This window comes from Silene latifolia, chromosome X (genome assembly GCF_048544455.1).
Source record: "Silene latifolia isolate original U9 population chromosome X, ASM4854445v1, whole genome shotgun sequence".
NCBI lineage: Eukaryota > Viridiplantae > Streptophyta > Magnoliopsida > Caryophyllales > Caryophyllaceae > Silene > Silene latifolia.
In genome coordinates this window covers 150,648,944-150,659,218 of record NC_133537.1, presented here as the reverse complement: position 1 = coordinate 150,659,218, position 10,275 = coordinate 150,648,944, and the positions used below count along the sequence as shown (strand labels likewise).

The 10,275-nt window shown below is 37.8% G+C and overlaps 2 non-coding genes across 2 annotated transcripts; both read left to right on the top strand.

Moving 5' to 3' along the window:
- The first annotated feature begins 1,182 nt into the window (after positions 1-1,182).
- Positions 1,183-1,289, top strand: LOC141624719 (small nucleolar RNA R71). The gene has a single exon (XR_012534525.1). It is a non-coding gene; the product is annotated as a small nucleolar RNA R71 (small nucleolar RNA).
- An 8,278-nt stretch (positions 1,290-9,567) lies between these two features.
- LOC141625326 (small nucleolar RNA R71) lies at positions 9,568-9,674 on the top strand. The gene has a single exon (XR_012535111.1). It is a non-coding gene; the product is annotated as a small nucleolar RNA R71 (small nucleolar RNA).
- Positions 9,675-10,275: the final 601 nt, after the last annotated feature.

Sequence of the window (10,275 nt, the reverse complement as noted above, 5' to 3'; positions counted from 1 at the left end):
CCCAAGTGTAGGATCTCTCCCAAGGATTTATACCCAAAGCTTACTCTTAATTTAAATCAATATTATAAATACTATTACAATACTAAATTTGTAAGAAAAATTGACCCAAAATAATTTTGGTTTTTGTCTCCTAAAACCGGGTAGGAGGAAGAGGAAGGAAGGAAAATATTTTTATCTCTCTAAAAATATTTTTTGATAAGATGAATGAATAATATTATCACACACTTAAGCATGTAGTGAATGATCATATTTTAAGCAAAAGACACTTGTTCTTTTCTATGGGAAACCGGGTAGGAGGGTGTGGGATGGCCAATGCATGGGCTTGGTGCTCTTCCACAAAAGACACTAGGTATGCATGTCTATTGTAGAGAAATAATCATGTATTCCACTAGTCTTAATTAACATTATATAAATTGTTAATCACGCCCAATATTTCGGTCCATATGAGGATAAAATGGATTCCATTTTATCTTTGTCAATTTGTCAATATGTCACATGTCACATGTTACATAGAATTGTTATGTATTTTTAACATATTAAAAATCAACGTATTAATAAAAATATGTCATGTAATAAATTGACTTTAGTAATTCATAATTACTTGTACCAAAATATTTTACCAATTATAAATCACAACAAATTGTATTTATAATAATTCATTCAAATTTAATTGTTTCCTTAAACAATAATTTCATCTGAGCAATGATACAATTCGATTACTCAGACCGTATCTCATTTAATCAAATTTCAATGTGATACTTAAAATTTACTTCCAAAATCGTCCGTCAATTTTCAAGTAATTTAATTAACTCGTAACGCTATACGATTAATTAAATGATCAATTAAGAGTGTTGCCCTATAGGTATGACCTAGGGGATCAACTGATCACCACCGTCGCACGACAGTAATGTCAAACTCTAGTCAGCCAGTCATTACCGATATATGTTGACCAGTTGATAGTAAAAATACTTCCCAATTGTATTCTTCAAAATGAGACTTAAACATGTGATCATCATGATCAACAGTCGTGATCGCATTATTGTCGGAGGACACATATTCCAACAGTTCCAAGTTTAATTATCGTCAACTTCGGTGAACATACCATTTGATCCCATGTTGAGAATGTTTCGGGAGTCTTCATAAAGACCATTCCAAAATTGTTGTACCAAGAACCACTCGCTAAGTCCATGATGAGGGCATGAGCGACAAGTTCCTTTGAATCGCTCGCAAGCTTCATACAAAGATTCTTCGTCCCTTTGCTTAAAACTCGTGATTTGGGCTCTTAGCATGTTAGTCTTTTCCGGAGGGTAGAACTTTTTGTAGAAAGCTAGAGCCAACTTCTTCCAAGAGTCAATTCCAATAGTAGCCTTATCAAGGCTCTTTAACCATTGTTTCGTGGTACCAATTAGAGAAAAAGGAAATAAGACCCATCGAATTTGGTCTTGAGTCACTCCGGTTTGTGAAATCGCATCACAATAGTCACAAAAAGTCTTCATGTGAGAATGAGGGTCTTCACTAGGCATCCCCTCAAATTGGCTTCTTTCGACTAATTGGAAAAATGCGGATTTTGCAATAAAATTTCCGGTTAAGTGTTGTGGTGTGGGAGTACCATTGGGTAGGTTCTCCTCGGTTGGTACGGAATGTGATGAAAACTTAGGCATTGTGGGTTGATTGTGTGGTTGATTTTGTGTGGGGTTCTCCTCACCTTCTCTTGCAAAAGGGTTGATGAACTCAAGAGTATTTGGTTGAATATCTACAACCTCAGCAATACCTCTCAAAGTATTTCTAGCAAGTCTTTTATTGGTTGTCAAAGTCCTTTCAATTTCGTGGTCAATGGGTAACAAGTTACCTTGTGATCTTCTAGACATGCAAAATATCAATCAACTCAAAAATAATTAGAACAAACCTTGAGGAGTTTTACTTCCCTAAGGCAAAGAAAGACGCAACTAATAACAATTAAAGAAAATCAAATCAAGTTAACACCGTCCCCGGCAGCGGCGCCATTTTTGGTCGGTCGCTTTCTTAGCTTATATTTCGGTTACTTGCCGTTAGGAGTACCTAGACCAAAACAATATTTATAATCTTCACAAACAACTCTACTATTAGTAAAGAGGCAAGTAAAGGTCGGATCCCAAGGGACGGGTATTGATGTAGGATTTTCGATTGCAAGTAGTGGTGTCTAGGGGTGTCACAATTTGGGTTGAGATAAGAAGATCACTAAATTAAATAACAATAAAAGTAAACAAGCAATATGACTAAAATGAGATGTAAACAATTGATTAAAAGCACTAGGGTGTCATGGGTTCATAGGGGATTCATGGGAATTGATCATACAAACATATTCTCAAGTTATAAGCAAGCAATTATTGTTGTGATAGGATCGAGTTGGTTTATATCTTACAATCCTAGGAAGGTTTGGGTCCCGGAGCCGAATCGATTAGATTGTACAACACCTACAAGTCGACTTAATCCTCCCTACTCAACTATATGCATGGTCTAATGAGACTCGAGTTAGTTTATGTCTTACAAGTCTCATTGAAAAGATAAGTGATGAGTAAAAAATACAAGGATTCATAGGCTCGCATTTCATCAAACATAACATGTGCATAAGTTGAGATCACAACAAGCAAGCAAATAAATTATGTGAACATATTAGATTAAGCATGAATCATCCCCCCATGTTGGTTTCCCCTAATTCCCCGTTAACCCTAGTTAAGGAAACTACTCACTCATTATCAAGTTTAACATGTTAACAAGGTTGTCAATCATATCAACAAAGCAAAACATGATGAATAAGTAAAGATGATTAACAATAATTAAAAAGGGATTAAGAGAATTATACCTAATGATAATTCCAAATTAATAAGCAAAGAATAATAGAAGTACTTGATGAATGATTGGAAGGTTGTCAATCCTCCAAGTAAACCCAAATAATCTTCAATTACCCAAAATAAAGGATGAACAATAAAGAAATTTAGTAAATGAGATTTGTATTAATACTTGATTAAAAGTTGATTACAAGATTAAAGAGAGATTAGAATAATATAGACTACATTAAATATTGATGAGAAGAACATGATAATCTAATTAGTATAATGGGGTATTTATAATGGGGATTAGGGACACAAATTAGGGTTACTAAGGGCTTAAATGACGATTAAGTCCTTAAGAAAAGTTGAGGAAATGCTCCTCTCGAAGAAAGATGTGCATCCCGAGTAGAACAAGAAGAAGCCGGGCTGCACTGGAGAACAATCCGAGCGTCCAAAAGGTCGGGGCGAGCGGATTGTGCAGGTGGTGGACGAGCGGCTTGGTAGGTGGGACGCTCGGATTGTGGAGCTCTTGGACGAGCGGCCCGATGCTGGGACGAGCGGATTCCAGTCCAGTGAGCTTTTTCTTCTTTCCTTCTTTGCTTCTTCCAACAATCCTCCGAGATCGTGTCAGAGATGCAAGGATCTTCTTCATCATTGTCCATATACTTCATTATTTACAAAGGCCTTCTAGTCTTGTCTTCACTTTGATGCTTGGTCGTTAGATTCGATCAATTTAGCTCTATTTTGCAATGAAAATGCAAGGTATGCACTCCTCTCTTACCAAGGGAACAAAACCTCAAAGGATATGCAAAATAAAGGACTAAAGATAGTAAATGACCCAAATATGCACTAAGAAGCATAGGAACGAGGCTAATTCGGGGACTAAATATGCTCAAATATTGGTCACATCCCCTCACGCATCCCATAGCTCCTCAGTCAGCTAATCTTTACTACCTGTCAAATCTACTCCCCATTATGGTTCATCACAAGTGTTCACGAATACACGGTCAAAACCCATAACCAGCTGCCAAACCACCCCCACAACCCTCAACCCTTCACGCCAAAACCATCACTTCAAAACCCGACACTAACAACCAAACCACCACCCCGACAGCCAGTGGCCACCACCGTGCTCTCCCTTCACCCACGGCGGTCCCACCACTATCCACGACCTATCACGACACCCCACGATCACCCAGAAATGACGCACAACACTTCTAATGCACAAACACCCAAACGGCGACCTCCCTTAATAGCCACCGTACCAACCACCACGACACACCACCCCAACACCACCAGTAGGACCACCCACCGCCGACACGATTAACCACCAAAGTCCCAAGTCAAGTCGTCATGTATACATGGGTTAAAACCCGTCTTAATTACCCACGGCAACCACCTTTTAGACGCATAAACCGCCACCCACGGCGGTCAACAATGGTCAAAAACAGTCTTAATAGCATCACGGTGGTCAAAGGTAACAACTAAGGTCAGTGTCGTGTATAACGGTGGTCTATACGGTGTATAAACGATAACTTAATAGATTAAGACGATATAAACATAAATTACGACGGTCTTACCTTTTATCGCTAATTGCTCCTTCCGTCTCTTAAATCTCCTTCTTCTTTCTTTGTGAATTATTATTTTTCAGATTTATTATATATTTATAGTCTAGGTTTATGGAGTATATGATGACAATTAGGAAACTATTTCCTTTTATAATTATTATTAGGAATTACCATATTATTATACTTATTATTTTATTATTAAATCCCGTTTCAAATCCCGACTACCCCTCATACTAGGCCTATTATAATCAGCCCATATCTATTTCACACGGCACAAGGCCTTATTGCTAGCTAAGCTCAATTCCCGGCTTGCTTACTTACTTTATTATTTAATTAACATCTTATTTGCAATTATTATTAAAAATGCCATTAATTAATTATTTAAATTAAATAAATTATTCTCATAAATTATTATCAAAATACGGGGTATTACAGTCTTCCCCCCTTAAAATGAACTTCGTCCCAAAGTTCGCCCACAACTACCACAACAACAATTATAAACATCCACACAACTAAATCTTCATTCCAACTTATGATCATAGCAACATAATCAATTTAGTTAGTCATTATCAAATTATATCATACTCATCAAAATATGCCTAAAAAATAATTCAAAACATTTGTAGTATCACATTCCTTCTCCCTAAAAATAAACTTCGTCCTCGAAGTTCGGGATATCAAACAACAGGAATAACAAGTCATTTTTTGTAACATCACAAAACATGTAATACACATTGTAACATAAGACAACTATTATCATTAACACAACATCAACTGATGAATAACAATAATCTTCGAATTAATAATATTTTTTCTATTACTTGTGCGTCTATTTCTCACTAACGAAGTCTAACTTTAAAAATGGATGCAATTAATGTAATTATATACTGTATATAGGTTTAGGTCAACACATTTCGCATATCACTAGACATGTCATTCTACTTCACATAATTTACAACGTCAAAATATCAATGTGCAAAAGATAAGAACAAAACTTACATTTTTTTTTCAAGGTAAAGAAAACATGTTACATCTTCTAAAAATCATTAATAACCGCACTAAGAGGGGCTCCTAACAGTTTCTACCCGGGGTTCATTTTATTTAGACACAGCTTAAGTTCATTATTGTTCATTGGTTAGGCCTGAGGATCGTTTTGCTCTAATACCACTTTGTAACACCCCAATTTATTTAGGAGTCTTTAGCTAGACATCCCAAGTAAATAAGAGCATTACCATCTCGGTTTCCCGAGGTAGTGAATAACAAAGTCCAACTCACCAAAGTACTTTAAATTAAAACTTAGTGATTACATGTTTATTACAACTTAACCAACTAAAACATAATATAAAATAATTACAACTCGCAGCGGAAATAAAATAAGTGATTAAATAATCTATATGGTCTATACTTCTAGGTAGACTGGCCAAGTCCTCACGCATCCTATAGCTCCCAAGTCAGCTAATCTTTAGTACGTGTCAAATCTGCTCCCCATTATGGTTCATCACAGGTGTTAAAGAATAAACGGTCAACCACGAGGTTGAGTAGGAATAACCAAACAACAATAATAATCCAACCAAAATAGACATCCTTCAAGTTCTCATCACTTCATTCGTACAACTCATTTACGTCACTGGTAGTAGCACAACCCCCTTACCACCGTGTTATGCTCAACTCAACTGGTAGTGGTACTCTCATACCATGCTCAACTGGCAGTAGTAATTACTTACTATGCACAACTATCTCTGGCAGTAGTAATTACTTACTATGCACATCTGGCAGTAACGATCACTCGCTATGCACAACTGGCAGTAACACCCTCCGTGTTATGCTCAACTGAATAATCGACTCTCCATACAAAATATAACCAACAACAAATACTCAATAACAATCTCGTCATACAGCTGAGCCAAAATCTTAGCATACACAAATACTCTATCTTCAATAATAAATCACAATATTAACATTAATCTCATAAACCGTCACAATTAAATATACATTCACTTAACAATAAAACCCGAGTTGAGTAGGAAATTCCTACCTGACAAGCAAATACTTCGTATACAACAACCCAATAAATAGAAATCTAAATAAGGCTTCTCAACAATTCTGTCACCTAACATAAATAATTATAATTTAATTATTAATTATTCGATTCTTTAAGTAATTAAGTTAATTATAGTTTAATTGCTTTAATTATATTTTTCATATAATTAATTACTAATTACTCATTAATTACAATAATTCATTTACTACGTAAATTACCCATTAAAAACCCGTCTCAAACCATTAGTTAAATCCCGTCTTACAACAACCCAAACTATTATTTTATCAATTATAAATTAATTATACAACTAATATGGAGTCATTATATTAAAAACCTGACTTCCCACAACCCTTGTTAACACCCAAATAAACCCGTCTTAACAAATATGGAAACCCGACTAACAATTCCACAATATAATAATGCCACCCACGTAATTCAATTCACGTGATAACACTTCTTCCACAACCCGTTTCACATTACACAATGCAACCACTACCTCAAAAACAACCCCTCAAACCACCACCACACTTATGGCACCCTCCGTCCTCACACACCACCGTGGACCACCTACTCTTCCCATCCCAGCCATGGTGGTCAGTGCCCATAATTACCACCACACATGACTAGTGAAACAACTACACACCACGACACTACCAACAACACCATTTATACACCCACAACCCGACACAACCACCTCTGTCACCTGCCCCACCATGAGTCTCCTCTTCTAGCCACCCAACCACGCCCCAAACCCCAGCTACAACTGCCTCCAACCGCCACAAACTGACGCCCTAACAACCACAAGCACAACATCACCATTACCGAAAACCCGACATCCAAACACCGCGTTCAAGCTATAATACATACGACCACGACCACCACTACATGTCACCATCATCCTCCACCATACCCAGCACCCCCAGCAACCCATAACCACCTGCCAAACCACCCCCAAACCCTCAACCCTTCACGCCATAACCATCCCTTCAAAACCCGACACTAACAACCAAACCACCACCCCGAGAGCTAGTGGCCACCACCGTGGTCTCCCTTCACCCACGGTGGTCCCACCACTATCCACGACCTGTCACAACACCCCACGACCACCGAGAAATGATGCACAACCCTTCTAATGCACAAACACCCAAACGGCCACCTTCCTTAACAGCCACCATACCAACCACCATGACACACCACCCCAACACCACCAGTAGGACCACCCACCGCCGACAAGATCAACCACCCAAGTCCCAGGTCAAGTCGTCATGTATACATGGGTTAAAACCCGTCTTAATTATCCACAGCAACCACCTTTGAGACGCCTAAACCGCCACCCACGGTGGTCAACGATGGTCAAAAACAATCTTAATAGCATCACGGTGGTCAAAGGTAACTACTAAGGTCAGTGGCGTGTATTACGGTGGTCTATACGGTGTATAAACTATAACTTAATAGATTAAGACGATAAAAACATAAATTACGACGGTCTTACCTTTTATCGTTAATTGCTCCTTCCGTCTCTTAAATCTCCTTCTTCTTTCTTTGTGAATTATTATTTTTCAGATTTATTATCTATTTATAGTCTAGGTTTAGGGAGTATATGATGTCAATTAGGAAACTATTGCCTTTTCTAATTATTATTAAGAATTACCATATTATTATACTTATTATTTTATTATTAAATCCTGTTTCAAATCCCGACTACCACTCACATTGGGCCTATTATAATCAGCCCATATCTATTTCACACGGCCCAAGGCCTTATTACTAGCTAAGCTCAATTCCCGACTTGCTTCCTTACTTACTTTATTATTTAATTAACATCTTATTTGCAATTATTATTAAAAATTCCATTAATTAATTATTTAAATTAAATAAATTATTCTCATAAATTATTATCAAAATACGGGGTATTACATGAAGGCAATGGTTTCCAACTTCCTTATGGACTTCTTCTTGGTAAAGATGTCTTTCATGTATTTTGCATAGGCCGGAACATGGTTGATCAACTCCGCGAATGGTATAGAAACCTCTAGGTTCTTCACAATCTCCATGAACTTTCCAAGTTGCTCATCAAGCTTGGCTTGGTTTGTCGACTTGGAAACGGAAGTCGAATCACAATAGGCTCTTTCTCAACCTCTTTGGCCTTCTCTTCATTTCTCTTCTTCTATGAGTCATTGGTAGTTGGCTCTACCACCTTAGGATTTCTCCTCAATGGTTCTATCACATCACTTTTCTTGTCATTTTCCTCAACAATATTCTCTTCAATTGGCATCTTAGGTCCCTCATATCTTGTACCACTTCTCTAGTGAATGGCATTGATGGTCTCATGTCTTTTAGAAGGATTACCTTGAGGAGGTAATTGTCCTTTTTGTCTTTGGGAACTTGAAGAGGCCATTTGGGACAATTGTGTTTCTAATATTTTGATATGAGCAAGGATATTGTTGATGGTAGTGTCTTTGGCTTGGCTATCTCTTTTCATTTGAGCAAATAAATCTTGTTGGCTCTTTTGCATTTGGAGGATCGGTTTTTGAACATCAAAAGCATGGTCATTGGATTGATTGTAAGAGGGTTAGTTTTGGTTGAAGTATGGTCTTTGAGTAGGATTTCTCATTGGAGGTGGGGTGTATGTTAGTTGAGGGTTTTGAACATTTTGGCTTTTGTATGAGAAGTTCGGGTGAAATTTGGTGTTTTCATTATAATATTTGGAATAAGGGGTGCCATTCTTGTATGCTTGGAAAGCATTCACTTGCTCACTTGTGCCCCTACACTCTTGTTGATCATGTCCCAAAGTTCCACAATTCTCACACACTCCATTTGGAGTAGAAGATGTTCCCACCATGGCATTGACATGATGCTTGCGTGATTGAGAAGCTTCATTCATCTTGGCTATGGCTTTCTCAAACTTCAAGTTCATTGTGTCAATATGGGCGCTTAGTTGGGCACCCAAATCGGCACTCAATTGTGTGACAGAGTCAACTTCATGTTTCCCTCCCCTAGTATCTTTTCTTGGCCTATCTCCTCTATCTTTGCCCAAGTTTGGTTGTCATCTACCTCGGTGAATCTTCCATTAGAACCCATGTTGAGCACATTCCTTGAGTCTTCATACAACCCATTCCAAAATTGTTGAACAAGAAACCATTCGCTTAGCCCATGATGAGGACAAGAGTGACATGTATCTTTGAATCTCTCCCAAGCCTCATATAGAGACTCTTCATATCTTTGCTTGAATCCGGTGATTTGGGATCTTAACATGTTAGTCTTCTCCGGAGGATAGAACTTTTTGTAAAAGGCAAGTTCTAACTTCTTCCATGAATCAATTCCAAGAGTGGCCTTGTCTAGGCTCTTTAACCATTGCTTTGCGGCTCCGATCAAAGAAAAAGGAAATAATACCCATCGAATTTGGTCTTGAGTTACCCCCGTTTGGGAAATTGCATCACAATAGTTACAAAAAGTTTCCATGTGTAGATGAGGATCTTCACTAGGCATCCCTCCAAATTGACTTCCCTCAACTAATTGTATGAATGCGGATTTAGCAATGAAATTACCGGTCAAGTGGGGTGGTGTTGGAGTAACATTTGGTAGGTTCTCCTCGATTGGTACGGAATGAGATGAAAATTTAGGCATTGTGGGTTGATTTTGTGGTTGGTTTTGAATTGGGTTCTCCTCTCCTTGTCTTGCAAAAGGGTTGGTAAACTCAACACTATCTGAATGGATGATACCAATGTCCACAAGTTCTCCAATACCCGAACTTGTTGAAGTTCCTCTAACAGTTCTTCTAATGTTGGTCAAGCTTCTTTCAATCTCAGAATTAATAGGCAAAATATCGCCTTGTGATCTCCTAGACATGCCAAAA